Source organism: Nerophis ophidion, linkage group LG20 (genome assembly GCF_033978795.1).
Source record: "Nerophis ophidion isolate RoL-2023_Sa linkage group LG20, RoL_Noph_v1.0, whole genome shotgun sequence".
NCBI classification, from domain to species: domain Eukaryota; kingdom Metazoa; phylum Chordata; class Actinopteri; order Syngnathiformes; family Syngnathidae; genus Nerophis; species Nerophis ophidion.
The window spans coordinates 47424376-47444567 of record NC_084630.1 but is presented as its reverse complement, the minus strand read 5'-3'; positions in this window follow the sequence as shown (position 1 = coordinate 47444567).

Genomic DNA, 20192 nt, shown 5'->3' with positions numbered 1-20192 from the left:
GTACACAAACCACAGTGTATGTACACAAACTACAGTGTATGTACACAAACCACAGTGTATGTACCACTAGTAGTACACAAACCACAGTGTATGTACACAAACCACAGTGTATGTACACAAACCACAGTGTATGTACACAAACCACAGTGTATGTACCACTAGTAGTACACAAACCACAGTGTATGTACACAAACCACAGTGTATGTACACAAACCACAGTGTATGTACACAAACCACAGTGTATGTACACAAACCACAGTGTATGTACACAAACCACAGTGTATGTACCACTAGTAGTACACAAACCACAGTGTATGTACCACTAGTAGTACACAAACCACAGTGTATGTACACAAACCACAGTGTATGTACACAAACCACAGTGTATGTACACAAACCACAGTATATGTACACAAACCACAGTGTATGTACACAAACCACAGTGTATGTACCACTAGTAGTACACAAAACACAGTGTATGTACACAAACCACAGTGTATGTACCACTAGTAGTACACAAACCACAGTGTATGTACACAAACCACAGTGTATGTACACAAACCACAGTGTATGTACACAAACCACAGTATATGTACACAAACCACAGTGTATGTACACAAACCACAGTGTATGTACCACTAGTAGTACACAAACCACAGTGTATGTACCACTAGTAGTACACAAACCACAGTGTATGTACACAAACCACAGTGTATGTACCACTAGTAGTACACAAACCACAGTGTATGTACACAAACCACAGTGGTACAAAACATGTATTTAATATTAATACACTAAACAAGTATTTAATATTTACACATTAAACATATATTTAATAATCATATACCAAACATATATTTAATATTATACTAATTATATATTTAATACTCATACAGTAAACATGTATTTAATAATCATATGCTAAACATATATTTAGTGTTTATATAGTAATCATATATTTAACATTCATACAGTAAACATGTATTTATTATTCTCTAAATAAGGTGCACTCAGAAATAATTAATTTCTTTGTGTGCAGTTGCGGCAGAAGTCCACTGGAGGGCATACGTTCCCTCTTTATAAATCTGGTCATTCATACACTAAACAGGAATTTGAAATTCATCCACTAAACATGTAATAAATCATTATACACTAAACATATAATTAATTTATACGCCAAACATGTATTTAATATGAATACACTGAACATGTATTTAATATTAATACACTAAATATGTATTTAATATTAATACACTAACCATGTATTTAATATTTATACACTAAACATCTATTTAATAATCATATACTAAACATATATTTAATTATATACGAATCATTTATTTAATATTCATACAGTTAACATGTATTTAATATTTATACAGTAAACATGTATTTAATATTCATACACTAAACATGTATTTAATATTTATACACTAAATATGTATATAATAATCATATACTAAACATATATTTATATATATACTAATTATATATTTAATATTCATACACTAAAAATGTATTTAATATTCATACACTAAACATGTATTTAATATTTATACACTAAACATGTATTTAATAATCATATACTAAACATATATTTAATTATATACTAATATTATATTTAATATTCAAATACTAAACATATATTTATTCATATACTAATCATATTTTTAATATTGATACAGTAAACATGTATTTATCATTTTTACACTAAACATGTATTTAATAATACTATACTAGACATTATTAAATTTAATAATCCTATACTAGACATGGGCTTCACAGTGGCAGAGGGGTTAGTGCGTCTGCCTCACAATACGAAGGTCCTGCAGTCCTGGGTTCAATCCCGGGCTCGGGATCTTTCTGTGTGGAGTTTGCATGTTCTCCCCGTGAATGCGTGGGTTCCCTCCGGGTACTCCGGCTTCCTCCCACCTCCAAAGACATGCACCTGGGGATAGGCCCCTCCCACCTCCAAAGAAATGCACCTGTGGATAGGCCCCACCCACCTCCAAAAACATGCACCTGGGGATAGGCCCCTCCCACCTCCAAAGACATGCACCTGGGGATAGGCCCCTCCCACCTCCAAAGATATGCCCCTGGGGATAGGCCCCTCCCACCTCCAAAGACATGCACCTGGGGATAGGCCCCTCCCACCTCCAAAGACATGCACCTGGGGATAGGCCCCTCCCACCTCCAAAGACATGCCCCTGGGGATAGGCCCCTCCCACCTCCAAAGACATGCCCCTGGGGATAGGCCCCTCCCACCTCCAAAGACATGCACCTGGGGATAGGCCCCTCCCACCTCCAAAGACATGCACCTGGGGATAGGTTGATTGGCAACACAAAATTGGCCCTAGTGTGTGAATGTGAGTGTGAATGTTGTCTGTCTATCTGTGTTGGCCCTGCGATGAGGTGGCGACTTGTCCAGGGTGTACCCCGCCTTCCGCCCGATTGTAGCTGAGATAGGCGCCGCGCCCCCCGTGACCCCAAAAGGGAATAAGCGGTAGAAAATGGATGGATGGATGGATAAACATGTATTTAATATTCATACACTAAACATGTATTTAATAATCATATACTAAACACATATTTAATATTCATATACTAATCATATTTTTTGAATATCCATACAGTAAACATTGCGGCAGAAGTCCATTGGAGGGCGCACGTTCCCTCTTCATAAATCTGGTCATTCATACATTAAACAGGAATTTGATATTCATCCACCAAACATGTATTAAATAATTATACACTAAACATATATTTCATTTATATGCTAAACATGTATTTAATATTCACACACTAAACATGTATTTAATATTAATACACTAAACATGTATTGATTATTCATACATTAAACATGTATTTAATATTTATACACTAAACATGTATTTAATATTCACACAATAAACATGTATTTAATATTCATACACTAAACATGTATTTAATATTCAATCAATCAATCAATGTTTATTTATATAGCCCCAAATCACAAATGTCTCAAAGGACTGCACAAATCATTACGACTACAACATCCTCGGAAGAACCCACAAAAGGGCAAGGAAAACTCACACCCAGTGGGCAGGGAGAATTCACATCCAGTGGGACGCCAGTGACAATGCTGACTATGAGAAACCTTGGAGAGGACCTCAGATGTGGGCACCCCCCCCCCCCCCCCCCCCCCCCCCCCCCCTCTAGGGGACCGAAAGCAATGGATGTCGAGCGGGTCTAACATGATACTGTGAAAGTTCAATCCATAGTGGCTCCAAGACAGCAGTGAGAGTCCCGTCCACAGGAAACCATCTCAAGCGGATCAGCAGCGTAGAGATGTCCCCAACCGATACAGGCGAGCGGTCCATCCTGGGTCCCGACGAGCGGTCCATCCTGGGTCTCGACTCTGGACAGTCAGTACTTCATCCATGGTCATCGGACCGGACCCCCTCCACAAGGGAGGGGGGGACATAGGAGAAAGAAAAGAAGCGGCAGATCAACTGGTCTAAAAAGGAGGTCTATTTAAAGGCTAGAGTATACAGATGAGTTTTAAGATGAGACTTAAATGCTTCTACTGAGGTAGCATCTCGAACTGTTACCGGGAGGGCATTCCAGAGTACTGGAGCCCGAACGGAAAACGCTCTATAGCCCGCAGACTTTTTTTGAGCTCTAGGAATCACTAATAAGCCGGAGTCTTTTGAACGCAGATTTCTTGCCGGGACATACGGTACAATACAATCGGCAAGATAGGCTGGAGCTAGACCGTGTAGTATTTTATACGTAAGTAGTAAAACCTTAAAGTCACATCTTAAGTGCACAGGAAGCCAGTGCAGGTGAGCCAGTATAGGTATATATGTATGTATATATGTATATAAAGGTATATACAGTACAGGCGTAATATGATCAAACTTTCTTGTTCTTGTCAAAAGTCTAGCAGCCGCATTTTGTACCAACTGTAATCTTTTAATGCTAGACATGGGGAGACCCCAAAATAATACGTTACAGTAATCGAGACGAGACGTAACAAACGCATGGATAATGATCTCAGCGTCTTTAGTGGACAGAATGGAGCGAATTTTAGCGATATTACGGAGATGAAAGAAGGCCGTTTTAGTAACGCTTTTAATGTGTGACTCAAAGGAGAGAGTTGGGTCGAAGATAATACCCAGATTTTTTACAGAGTCACCTTGTTTTATTATTTGGTTGTCAAATGTTAAAGTTGTATTATTAAATAGAGGTCGGTGTCTAGCAGGACCGATAATCAGCATTTCCGTTTTTTTGGCATTAAGTTGCAAAAAGTTAGCGGACATCCATTGTTTAATTTCATTAAGACACGCTTCCAACTGACTACAGTCCGGCGTGTTGGTCAGCTTTAGGGGCATGTAGAGTTGGGTGTCATCAGCATAACAGTGAAAGCTAATACCGTATTTGCGTATGACGTCACCTAGCGGCAGCATGTAGATGCTGAAGAGTACAGGGCCAAGGACCGAACCCTGGGGAACTCCACACGTTACCTTAACATAGTCCGAGGTCACACTGTTATAGGAGACGCACTGCATCCTATCAGTAAGATAAGAGTTAAACCATGACAGGGCTGAGTCTGACATACCAATTCGTATTTTGATACGTTCTAATAAAATATTATGATCGACGGTATCGAAAGCAGCGCTAAGATCGAGGAGCAGCAACATAGATGACGCATCAGAGTCCATCGTTAGCAATAGATCATTAGTCATTTTTGCGAGGGCTGTCTCCGTGGAGTGATTTGCCCTGAAACCGGATTGAAAGGTTTCACATAGATTGTTAAACGCTAAGTGCTCATTTAGCTGCTCTGCAACAATTTTTTCGAGGATTTTTGAAATAAAGGGAAGGTGAGACACCGGTCGGTAGTTTACCATGAGGTCAGGATCGAGGTTAGGTCTTTTAAGGAGAGGATGAATAACCGCTTTTTTGAATGCAACGGGAACAGTGCCCGAGGAAAGTGATAAGTTTATAATATTTAGCACTGATGGACCTAATAATACAAAAAGCTCCTTGATAAGTTTCCCAGGAAGTGGGTCAAGTAAACATGTTGTTTGTTTTATTCCATTTACACGTTGTAACAATCCTTCTAATGTTATTTCATCAAAACGAGAGAAACTATTTTGGATATTTGCAGTATCCGCCGTATATACAATCGTATCTGTGTTACTATAACCCCGTTGTAGCTGGGACGCATTGTCTTTAATCTCCTTTCTAATAAGTTCAATTTTCTTATTAAAGAACTTCATAAAGTCATCTGCCGAATGGGTGGAGCTACTGGAAGGAGTCCCTTGTTGGGTTAGCGATGCTACTGTACTAAACAAAAATTTATACATACACTAAACATGTATTTAATATTTATACACTAAACATGTATTTAATATTCATACACTAAACATGTATTTAATATTTATACACTAAACATGTATTTAATATTTATACATCAAACATTATTTTACTATTTGTACACTAAACATGTATTTAATATTTATACACTAAACATGTTTTTAATATTTATACACTAAACATGTATTTAATATTTATACACTAAACATTATTTTACTATTTATACACTAAACATGTATTTAATATTCATACACTAAACATGTATTTAATATTGATACACTAAACATGTATTTAATATTAATACACTAAATATGTATTCAATATTTATACACTAAACATGTATTTAATATTTATACACTAAACATGTTTTAAATATTAATACACTAAACATGTATTAAATATTTATACACTCAACATGTATTTAATATTTATACACTAAACATGTATTTAATATTTATACACTAAACATGTTTTTAATGTTAATACACTAAACATGTTTTTAATATTAATACACTAAACATGTATTTAATATTTATACACTAAACATGTATTTAATGATCATATACTAAACATATATTTAATGTTCATACAGTAATCATATATTTAACATTCATACAGTAAACATGTATTTAATATTCTCTAAATAAGACACACTCGGAAATCCATCCATCCATCCATTTTCTACCGCTTATTCCCTTTCGGGGTCGCGGGGGGCGCTGGCGCCTATCTCAGCTACAATCGGGCGGAAGGCAGGGTACACCCTGGACAAGTCGCCACCTCATCGCAGGGCCAACACAAATAGACAGACAACATTCACACTCACATTCACACACTAGGGCCAATCTTTAGTGTTGCCAATCAACCTATCCCCAGGTGCATGTCTTTGGAAGTGGGAGGGGCCTATCCCCAGGTGCATGTTTTTGGAAGTGGGAGGAAGCCGGAGTACCCGGAGGGAACCCACGCATTCACGGGGAGAACATGCAAACTCCACACAGAAAGATCCCGAGCCTGGATTTGAACCCAGGACTGCAGGACCTTCGTATTGTGAGGCAGTTGCAGCAGAAGTCCACAGGAGGGCGCACGTTCCCTCTTCATAAATCTGGTCCTCTCTCTCTCTTTTTCCTTTTTTTTTTTGTTTCTTTTATTTTTTTTACACAAGTTTGGTTTCTCATACAATTATATTTATACACTAAATATTTATTTAATATTTATACACTAAACATGTATTTAATATTTATACACTAAACATTATTTTACTATTTGTACACTATACATGTATTATTCATACACTAAACATGTATTTAATATTTATACACTAAACAAATATTTAATATTAATACACTAAACATGTATTTAATATTAATACACTAAACATGTATTTAATATTCATACATTAAACATGTATTTAATATTAATACACTAAACATGTATTTAATAATCATATACTAAACATATATTTAATGTTTGTATAGTAATCATATATTTAATATTCATACAGTAAACATGTATTTATTATTCTGTAAATAAGGTGCACTCAGAAATAATTTATTTTTTTGTGTGCAGTTGCAACAGAAGTCCACTGGAGGGCGCACGTTCCCTCTTTATAAATCTGGTCCTCTCTCTCTTTTTCCTTTTTTTTTTAATTCTTTTATTTTTCTACATAAGTTTGGTTTCTCATACACTTATATTTATACACTAACCATGTATTTAATATTTATACACTAAACATGTATTTAATATTCATACACTAAACATGTATTTAATATTCATACACTAAACATGTATTTAATATTAATACACTAAACATGTATTTAATATTCATACACTAAACATGTATTTAATATTTGTACACCAAACATGTATTTAATATTCATACACTAAACATGTTTTTAATAATAATACACTAAACATGTATTTAATATTTATACACTAAAAATGTTTTTAATATTCATACACTAAACATGTATTTAATATTAATACACTAAACTTGTATTTAATAATTATACACTAAACATGTATTTAATATTTATACACTAAACATGTATTTAATATTCATACACTAAACATGTATTTAATATTCATACACTAAACATGTATTTAATATTCATACACTAAACATGTATTTAATATTAATACACTAAATATGTATTTAATATTTATACGCTAAACATGTATTTAATATTTATACACTAAACATGTTTTAAATATTAATACACTAAACATGTATTAAATAGTTATACACTAAACATGTATTAAATATTTATACACTAAACATGTATTTAATATGTATACACTAAACATGTATTTAATATTCATACACTAAACATGTTTTTAATGTTAATACACTAAACATGTTTTTAATGTTAATACATTAAACATGTTTTTAATATTAATACACTAAACATGTATTTAATATTCATACATTAAACATGTATTTAATATTAATACACTAAACATGTATTTAATAATCATATACTAAACATATATTTAATGTTCATACAGTAATCATATATTTAACATTTATACAGTAAACACGTATTTAATATTCTCTAAATAAGACACACTCGGAAATAATTTATTTTTTTGTGTGCAGTTGCAGCAGAAGTCCACTGGAGGGCGCACGTTCCCTCTTTATAAATCTGGTCCTCTCTCTCTCTTCTTCCTTTTTTTTTTAATTCTTTTATTTTTCTACATAAGTTTGGTTTCTCATACACTTATATTTATACACTAACCATGTATTTAATATTTATACACTAAACATGTATTTAATATTCATACACTAAACATGTATTTAATATTAAAACACTAAACATGTATTTAATATTCATACACTAAACATGAATTTAATATTTATACACCAAACATGTATTTAATATTCATACACTAAACATGTTTTTAATAATAATACACTAAACATGTATTTAATATTTATACACTAAAAATGTTTTTAATATTCATACACTAAACATGTATTTAATATTAATACACTAAACTTGTATTTAATATTTATACACTAAACATGTATTTAATATTTATACACTAAAAATGTTTTTAATATTCATACACTAAACATGTATTTAATATTAATACACTAAACATGTATTTAATATTTATACACTAAACATGTATTTAATATTTATACACTAAACATGTATTTAATATTCATACACTAAACATGTATTTAATATTCATACACTAAACATGTATTTAATATTAATACACTAAATATGTATTTAATATTTATACGCTAAACATGTATTTAATATTTATACACTAAACATGTTTTAAATATTAATACACTAAACATGTATTAAATGGTTATACACTAAACATGTATTAAATATTTATACACTAAACATGTATTTAATATGTATACACTAAACATGTATTTAATATTCATACACTAAACATGTTTTTAATGTTAATACACTAAACATGTTTTTAATGTTAATACATTAAACATGTTTTTAATATTAATACACTAAACATGTATTTAATATTTATACACTAAACATGTATTTAATGATCATATACTAAACATATATTTAATGTTCATACAGTAATCATATATTTAACATTCATACAGTAAACATGTATTTAATATTCTCTAAATAAGACACACTCGGAAATAATTTATTTTTTTGTGTGCAGTTGCAGCAGAAGTCCACAGGAGGGCGCACGTTCCCTCTTCATAAATCTGGTCCTCTCTCTCTCTTTTTCCTTTTTTTTTGTTTCTTTTATTTTTTTTACATAAATTTGGTTTCTCATACAATTATATTTATACACTAAATATGTATTTAATATTTATACACTAAACATGTATTTAATATTCATACACTAAACATGTATTTAATATTCATACACTAAACATGTATTTAATATTTATACACTAAACATGTATTTAATATTCATACACTAACCATGTATTTAATATTTATACACTAAACATGTATTTAATATTTATACACTAAACATGTATTTAATATTCATACACTAACCATGTATTTAATATTCATACACTAAACATGTATTTAATATTCATACACTAACCATGTATTTAATATTTATACACTAAACATGTATTTAATATTTATACACTAAACATGTATTTAATATTCATACACTAACCATGTATTTAATATTCATACACTAAACATGTATTTAATATTTATACAATAAACATGTATTTAATATTCATACACTAACCATGTATTTAATATTTATACTTTAAACATGTATTTAATATTCATACACTAACCATGTATTTAATATTTATACTTTAAACATGTATTTAATATTAATACACTAAACATGTATTTAATATTCATACACTAAACATGTATTTAATATTCATACACTAAACATGTATTTAATATTTATACTTTAAACATGTATTTAATATTCATACACTAAACATGTATTTAATATTTATACACTAAAAATGTATTTATTATTCATACACTAAACATGTATTTAAAAATGATACACTAAACATGTATTTAATATTAATACACTAAATATGTATTTAATATTTATACACTAAACATGCATTTAATATTAATACACTAAACATGTATTTAATATTTATACACTAAACATGTATTTAATATTTATACACTAAACATGTATTTAATATTCATACACTAAACATGTATTTAATATTTATACTTTAAACATGTATTTAATATTCATACACTAAACATGTATTTAATATTTATACACTAAAAATCTATTTATTATTCATACACTAAACATGTATTTAAAAATGATACACTAAACATGTATTTAATATCAATACACTAAATATGTATTTAATATTTATACACTAAACATGCATTTAATATTAATACACTAAACATGTATTTAATATTTATACACTAAACATGTATTTAATATTTATACATTAAACATTAATTTACTATTTGTACACTAAACATGGATTTAATATTTATACATTAAACATTAATTTACTATTTGTACACTAAACATGGAGTTAATATTTAATATCTAGCTGCTGTGTTGGATCCGCTCTGGACTGGACTCTCGCGACTGTGTTGGATCCATTATGGATTGATCTTTCACAGTATCATGTTCTCATAGTCATCATTGTCACCGACGTCCCACTGGGTCATTATTGTCACCAATGTCCCACTGGGTGTGAGTTTTCCTTGCCCTTATGTGGGCCTACCGAGGATGTCGTGGTGGTTTGTGCAGCCCTTTGAGACACTAGTGATTTAGGGCTATATAAGTAAACATTGATTGATTGATTGATTGATTGATACACTAAACATGTATTTAATATTCATACACTAAACATGTATTTAATATTTATACACTAAACATGTATTTAATATTTATATACTAAACATGTATTTAATATTCACACAGTAAACATGTATTTAATATTTATATACTAAACATTATTTTACTATTTGTACACTATACATGTATTATTCATACACTAAACATGTATTTAATATTTATACACTAAACAAGTATTTAATATTAATACACTAAACATGTATTTAATATTTATACACTAAACATGTATTTAATATTCATATACTAAACATTATTTTACTATTTGTACACTATACATGTATTATTCATACACTAAACATGTATTTAATATTTATACACTAAACAAGTATTTAATATTAATACACTAAACATGTATTTAATATTTATACACTAAACATGTATTTAATATTAATACACTAAACATGTATTTAATATTCATACACTAAACATGTATTTAATATTTATACATTAAACATGTATTTAATATTTATACACTAACCATGTATTTAATATTAATACACTAAACATGTATTTAATATTCATACACTAAACATGTATTTAATATCTATACATTAAACATGTATTTAATATTCATACACTAAACATGTATTTAATAATTATACACTAAAAATGTATTTATTATTCATACACTAAACATGTATTTAAAAATGATACACTAAACATGTATTTAATATTAATACACTAAACATGTATTTAATATTTATACACTAAACATGTATTTAATATTTATACATTAAATATTAATTTACTATTTGTACACTAAACATGGATTTAATATTCATACACTAAACATATATTTAATATTCATACACTAAACATGTATTTAATATTAATACACTAAACATGTATTTAATATTTATATACTAAACATGTATTTAATATTCACACAGTAAACATGTATTTAATATTTATACACTAAACATGTATTTAATATTCATACACTAAACATGTATTTAATATTTATATACTAAACATTAATTTAATATTTATACACTAAACATGTATTTAATATTCATACACTAAACATGTATTTAATATTTATATACTAAACATGTATTTAATAATCATATACTAAACAAATTTAATATTCATATAATAATCATATTTTTAATATTAATACACTAAACATGTATTTAATATTTATACACTAAACATGTATTTAATATTAATACACTAAACATGTATTTAATATTCATACACTAAACATGTATTTAATATTTATACAATAAACATGTATTTAATATTTATACACTAACCATGTATTTAATATTAATACACTAAACATGTATTTAATATTCATACACTAAACATGCATTTAATATTCATACACTAAACATGTATTTAATATCCATACATTAAACATGTATTTAATATTCATACACTAAACATGTATTTAATAATTATACACTAAAAATGTATTTATTATTCATACACTAAACATGTATTTAAAAATGATACACTAAACATGTATTTAATATTAATACACTAAACATGTATTTAATATTTATACACTAAACATGTATTTAATATTTATACATTAAACATTAATTTACTATTTGTACACTAAACATGGATTTAATATTTATACACTAAACATATATTTAATATTCATACACTAAACATGTATTTAATATTAATACACTAAACATGTATTTAATATTTATATACTAAACATGTATTTAATATTCACACAGTAAACATGTATTTAATATTTATACACTAAACATGTATTTAATATTCATACACTAAACATGTATTTAATATTCATACACTAAACATGTATTTAATATTCATACACTAAACATGTATTTAATATCTATACATTAAACATGTATTCAATATTCATACACTAAACATGTATTTAATAATTATACACTAAAAATTTATTTATTATTAATACACTAAACATGTATTTAATATTTATATACTAAACATGTATTTAATATTCACACAGTAAACATGTATTTAATATTTATACACTAAACATGTATTTAATATTCATACACTAAACTTGTATTTAATATTTATATACTAAACATTAATTTAATATTTATACACTAAACATGTATTTAATATTCATACACTAAACATGTATTTAATATTTATATACTAAACATGTATTTAATAATCATATACTAAACAAATTTAATATTCATATAATAATCATATTTTTAATATTAATACAGTAAACATGTATTCATTATCCTCTAAATAAGGCACACTCGGAAATAATTAATTTATTTTTGTGCAGTTTCGGCAGAAGTCCACTGGAGGGCGCACGTTCCCTCTTTATAAATCCGGTCCTCTCTCTCTCTCTTTTTCCTTTTGTTTTTGTTACGTTTATTTTTTTTTTTTTACATAAGTCTGGTTTCTCATTCACTTATATTTATACACTAAACATGTATTTAATATTTATACACTAAACATGTATTTAATATTTATACACTAAACATGTATTTAATATTTATACACTAAACGTGTATTTAATATTTATATACTAAACATGTATTCAATATTTATACACTAAACATGTATTTAATATTTTTATATATTAAAAATGTATTTAATATTCATACACTAAACATGTATTTAATATTTATACACTAAACATGTATTTAATATTTTTATATATTAAACATGTATTTAATATTCACACACTAAACATGTATTTAATATTTATACACTAAACATGTATTTGATTGATTGATTTAATATTTATATACTAAACATGTATTTAATATTTATATACTAAACATGTATTTAATATTCTTACACTAAACATGTATTTAATATTCATACACTAAACATGTATTTAATATTTATACACTAAACGTATTTAATATTAATACACAAAAATGTATTTAATATTTATACAGTAAACATGTATTTAATATTCATACACTAAACATGTATTTAATATTTATACACTGAACATCTATTTAGTATAATACACTAAACATGTATTTATTTCATTTTCAATTCAATTCATTTCATTTTTATTTGTCTCATTCATTGATGTGCATTTAGAATGATTCATAATTATATCAAAATTATACAATTTAAATTCACACAATTCCTTAGAAGGAGCAGGATGAAGAAAATCTTATAATTTCCTGCCCCCTTTGACATAGTACATTATCTGACTTCATGAATATCATTGAATAGACTAAACATGTATTTAATATTCATACACTAAACATGTCTTTAATATTTATACACTAAACGTATTTAATATTAATACACAAAAATGTATTTAATATTTATACACTAAACATGTATTTAATATTTATACACTAAACATGTATTTAATAATCATACACTAAACATATATTTAATGTTTATATAGTAATCATATATTTAACATTCTTACAGTAAACATGTATTTATTATTCTCTAAATAAGGCACACTCGGAAATAATTAATTTATATGTGTGCAGTTGCGGCAGAAGTCCACTGGAGGGCGCACATTCCCTCTTCATAAATCTGGTCATTCATACACTAAACAGGAATTTGATATTCATCCACCAAACATGTATTAAATTATTATACACTAAACATATATTTAATTTATACGCCAAACATGTATTTAATATTTATACACCAAAAAAGTATTTAATATTTATAAATAAATAAATGATAAATGGGTTGTACTTGTATAGCGCCTTTCTACCTTCAAGGTACTCAAAGCGCTTTTGACACCACTTCCACATTTACCCATTTACACACACATTCGCACACTGATGGAGGGAGCTGCCATGCAAGGCGCCAACCAGCACCCATCAGGAGCAAGGGTGAAGTGTCTTGCTCAGGACACAACGGACAGGAATTTGATATTCATCCACCAAACATGTATTACATAATTATACACTAAACATATATTTAATTTATACACCAAACATGTATTTAATATATATACAGTAAACATTTGTTTAATATTTATACACTAAAAACGTATTTAATATTTACACACTAAACATGTATTTAATATTCATACACTAAACATGTATTTAATATTTATACACTAAACATTTGTTTAATATTTATACACTAAAAACGTATTTAATATTTACACACTAAACATGTATTTAATATTCATACACTAAACATGTTTTTAATATTTATACACTAAACATTTAATATTTACACACTAAACATGTATTTAATATTTATACACTAAACATGTATTTAATATTTATACACTAAACATTTAATATTTACACACTAAACATATATTTAATATTTATACACTAAACATGTATTTAATATTTATACACTAAACATTTGTTTAATATTTACACACTAAACATGTATTTAATATTTATACACTGAACATGTATTTAGCAGAGGTGGGACCAAGTCATTGTTTTGCAAGTCACAAGTAAGTCTTAAGTCTTTGTCCTCAAGTCTCGAGTCAAGTCCCGAGTCAGAACAGGCAAGTCCCGAGTCAAGTCCAAAGTCAAGACTAGAAAGTCTCAAGTTAAGTCCCAAGTCCTGCATTTTGAGTTTCGAGTCCTTTCAAGTCATTTTAATCACAGACTAATAAAATTACACGGATTGTTCATGTTTTTAAAATGCTGTATTTATCTATTAAAACCAAGTGCATTTGAAATTGCAGGAAAAAAAACAGTGCTGACATTGCAACTCATAATAGCAATATTAACCAGTCATTTTAAACATTTAACTCATTGCTTTACAGAATAAAAACATTTGGAAAAACAAGTTCAACTGTACTTATTTGCACAAAAGTGTTAACATTGTATTTCCAATTCATATTGCATTGGAACTAGTTTCACTGCAGTTTCTATCCTGTTCTTACCTTATCTCATTGATCTCATCTCATTCTGTTTGTGTGTTGATGTGTGCGTACACATGAAAAACATCACAAATACATGAAAATAACAATGAAGAGAGTTGTACTTTTTAGATGTCAGAGCCCTATGCAATATGTACACATATTCTTAATATAGTATACATTTTAACTGACCTTTATTTGACTATGTTTGTCTTTTTGTAGGTGGCTAAAATACGCGGTGCTGCTGACCGCCGTCTAACGTTGCGTTACTGTGTGTGATACATTCCTAACGTAACGTTATGTGTAGGTACCTCATGCAACCCTGCTTAAAAAAAATCACTTGACAAAAAGTATGAATAAGGTAGCAAACTGCAGTGGATGCAACAGATTGCCGTGTTTGCAATGACGTTATAACCATAGACATCTTATAAGTAGACGCCGCATTGGCTGCTGTGACGCGAGCAATTTGGCCGCCATCTTGAAAAGGTGATGAGGAGCCGGCGAGCAGCCTAAACTGACAGTTGACAGGTAGAAAACAAAGATGCCGGGCGGTGTTCAGCAGTTTCCTGTTAAAATGAGCGGACTGTTGAAAAATAGGAATTGGGGGATTACTTTTCACAAGTAAGATTTAACATTAACGTACTATTGCCTTCCGCCTGAATGTAGCTGAGACAGGCACCAGCGCCCCCTGTGACGCCAAAGGGAATAAGCGGTAGAAAATGGATGGATGGATGGTTGTATTTTGTGAAAAGAATATCACCACAGAGTTGTGAAGGAGCAAAGATCTTCAATATTTGTATGTGAAAATCACAAAGAAATCTTCTGGGGGAGGATGACCCCGCCCCTACAGGTATTTGCTTTACAAACTTTCAGGCCCACCTAAAACAAAATTCACCAGTCGCCACTGATTATGATGCATTCTCATTTTAGGCAAAATATAAGACGATACTTTCTTAACAGTATGTATGTATCCAGGAATAAGTCTTCAAGTAACAATATTCAAATACTAACATTGTTGGGTAAAACAGAATTTAGTTTTATTCTGAATCCAGTCAAACAGATTGGTGGTTTTAGCTGATATAAAAACTTACAGGTTAAAGTAAAGTAGCAATGATTGTCAAACACACACTAGGTATGGTGAAATCTGTCTTCTGCATTTGACCCATCCCCTTGTTCACCCCTTGGGAGGTGAGGGGAGCAGTGGGCGCCCGGGAATCCTTTTGGCTGATTTAACCCCCAATTCCAAGCCTTGATGCTGAGTGCTAAGCAGGGAGGTAATGGCTCCCATTTTTATAGTCTTTGGTATGACTTGGCGTGTTAATATATGTTTATGTTGAAGTATTTGGCAGACGCATTAATCCAAAGTCCATCCATCCATCCATCCATCCATCATCTTCCGCTTATCCGAGGTCGGGTCGCGGGGGCAGCAGCCTAAGCAGGGAAGCCCAGACTTCCCTCTCCCCAGCCACTTCGTCTAGCTCTTCCCGGGGGATCCCGAGGCGTTCCCAGGCCAGCCGGGAGACATAGTCTTCCCAACGTGTCCTGGGTATTCCCCGTGGCCTCCTACCAGCTGGACGTGCCCTAAACACCTCCCTAGGGAGGCGTTCGGGTGGCATCCTGACCAGATGCCCGAACCACCTCATCTGACTCCTCTCGATGTGGAGGAGCAGCGGCTTTACTTTGAGTTCCTCCCGGATGACAGAGCCTCTCACCCTATCTCTAAGGGAGAGACCCGCCACCCGGCGGAGGAAACTCATTTCGGCCGCTTGTACCCGTGATCTTATCCTTTCGGTCATGACCCAAAGCTCATGACCATAGGTGAGGATGGGAACGTAGATCGACCGGTAAATTGAGAGCTTTGCCTTCCGGCTCAGCTCCTTCTTCACCACAACGGATTGATACAACGTCCGCATTACTGAAGACGCCGGACCGATCCGCCTGTCGATCTCACGATCCACTCTTCCCCCACTCGTGAACAAGACACCTAGGTACTTGAACTCCTCCACTTGGGGCAGGGTCTCCTCCCTATCCCGGAGATGGCACTCCACCCTTTTCCGGGTGAGAACCATGGACTCGGACTTGGAGGTGCTGATTTTCATTCCGGTCGCTTCGCACTCGGCTGCGAACCGATCCAGTGAGAGCTGAAGATCCCGGCCAGATGAAGCTATCAGGACTACATCATCTGCAAAAAGCAGAGACCTAATCCCGTGGCCACCAAACCGGATCCCCTCAACGCCTTGGCTGCGCCTAGAAATTATGTCCATAAAAGTTATGAACAGAATGGGTGACAAAGGACAGCCTTGGCGGACTCCAACCCTCACTGGAAACGTGTCCGACTTACTGCCAGCAATGCGGACCAAGCTCTGACACTGATCATACAGGGAGCGGACTGCCACAATAAGACAGTCCGGTACCCCATACTCTCTGAGCACTCCCCACAGGACTTCCCGAGGGACACGGTCGAATGCCTTCTCCAAGTCCACAAAGCACATGTAGACTGGTTGGGCAAACTCCCATGCACCCTCAAGAACCCTGCCGAAAGTATAGAGCTGGTCCACAGTTCCACGACCTGGACGAAAACCACACTGTTCCTCCTGTATCCGAGGTTCGACTATCCGGCGAAGCCTCCTCTCCAGTACACCTGGATAAACCTTACCGGGAAGGCTGAGGAGTGTGATCCCACGATAGTTGGAACACACCCTCCGGTCCCCCTTCTTAAAGAGAGGGACCACCACCCCGGTCTGCCAATCCAGAGGTACCGCCCCCCGATGTCCATGCGATGCTGCAGAGTCTTGTCAACCAAGACAGCCCCGCAACATCCAGAGCCTTAAGGAACTCCGGGCGGGTCTCATCCACCCCCGGGGCCTTGCCGCCGAGGAGCTTTTTAACTACCTCAGCGACCTCAGCCCCAGAAATAGGAGAGTCCACCACAGATTCCCCAGGCACCGCTTCCTCAAAGGAAGAGGTGTTGGTGGGATTGAGGAGGTCTTCGAAGTATTCCCTCCACCGATCCACAACATACGCAGTCGAAGTCAGCAGAACACCATCCGCACCACACACGGTGTTGATAGTGCACTGCCTCCCCTTCCTGAGGCGGCATATGGTGGTCCAGAATCGCTTCGAAGCCGCCCGGAAGTCGTTTTCCATGGCTTCCCCGAACTCTTCCCATGTCCGAGTTTTTGCCTCCCCAACCGCTAAAGCTGCACACCGCTTGGCCCGTCGGTACCCGTCCACTGCCTTCGGAGTCCTATGAGCCAAAAGAACCCGATAGGACCCCTTCTTCAGCTTGACAGCATCCCTCACCGCTGGTGTCCACCAACGGGTTCTGGGATTACCGCCACGACAGGCACCAATAACCTTGCGGCCACAGCTCCAATCAGCCACCTCGACAATAGAGGTTCGGAACATGGTCCACTTGGACTCAATGTCCCGCACCTCCCTCGTGACATGTTCAAAGTTCTCCCGGAGGTGTGAATTGAAACTCTCTCTGACAGGAGACTCTGCCAGACGTTCCCAGCAGGCCCTCACAATGCGCTTGGGCCTGCCAGGTCTGTCCGGCATCCTCCCCCACCATCGCAGCCAAGTCACCACCAGGTGGTGATCGGTAGAAAGCTCCGCCCCTCTCTTCACCCGAGTGTCCAAAACATGAGGCTGCAAATCCGATGACACAACTACAAAGTCGCTCATGGAACTGCGGCCTAGGGTGTCCTGGTGCCAAGTGCACATATGGACACCCTTATGTTTGAACATGGTGTTTGTTATGGACAATCCGTGACGAGCACAAAAGTCCAATAACAAAACACCACTCGGATTCAGATCCGGGCGACCATTCTTCCCAATCACGCCTCCCCAGGTTTCACTGTCGTTGCCAACATGAGCGTTGAAGTCCCCCAGTAGGACAAGGGAATCACCCGGGGGAGCACTTTCCAGTACTCCCTCGAGTGTACCCAAAAAGGGTGGGTATTCTGAACTGCTGTTTGGTGCATAAGCACAAACAACAGTCAGGACCCGTCCCCCCACCCGAAGGCGAAGGGAAGCTACCCTTTCGTCCACTGGGTTGAACTCAAACGTGCAGGCTTTGAGTCGGGGGGCAACAAGAATTGCCACCCCAGCCCGTCGCCTCTCACTGCCGGCAACGCCAGAGTGGAAGAGGGTCCAATCCCTCTCGAAAGAACTGGTTCCAGAGCCCTTGCTGTGCGTCGAGGTGAGTCCGACTATATCCAGCCGGAACTTCTCTACCTCGTGGACTAGCTCAGGTTCCTTCCCCCCCAGTGAGGTGACGTTTTACGTCCCAAGAGCTAGCTTTTGTAGCCGAGGATCGGACCGCCAAGTGCCCTGCCTTCGGCTGTCGCCCAGCTCACAATGCACCAGACCTCTATGGCCCCTCCTATGAGTGGTGAGCCCATTGGAGGGATGACCCACGTTGCCTCTTCGGGCTGTGCCCGGCCGGGCCTCATGGGGACAGGCCCGGCCACCAGGCGCTCGCCATCGTGCCCCAACTCCGGGCCTGGCTCCAGAGCGGGGCCCCGGTGACCAGCGTCCGGGCGAGGGAAATCTGAGTTCATTTTGTTGTAATTCCATAGAAGTATTTGAGCTGCTCTTTGTCTGATCACTCACCTAGGACCTGTTTGTCTTGGGAGACCCTACCAGGGGGTATGAAAGCCCCCAGACAACATAGCTCCTAGGATCATTGGGACACGCAAACTCCTCTACCACGGTA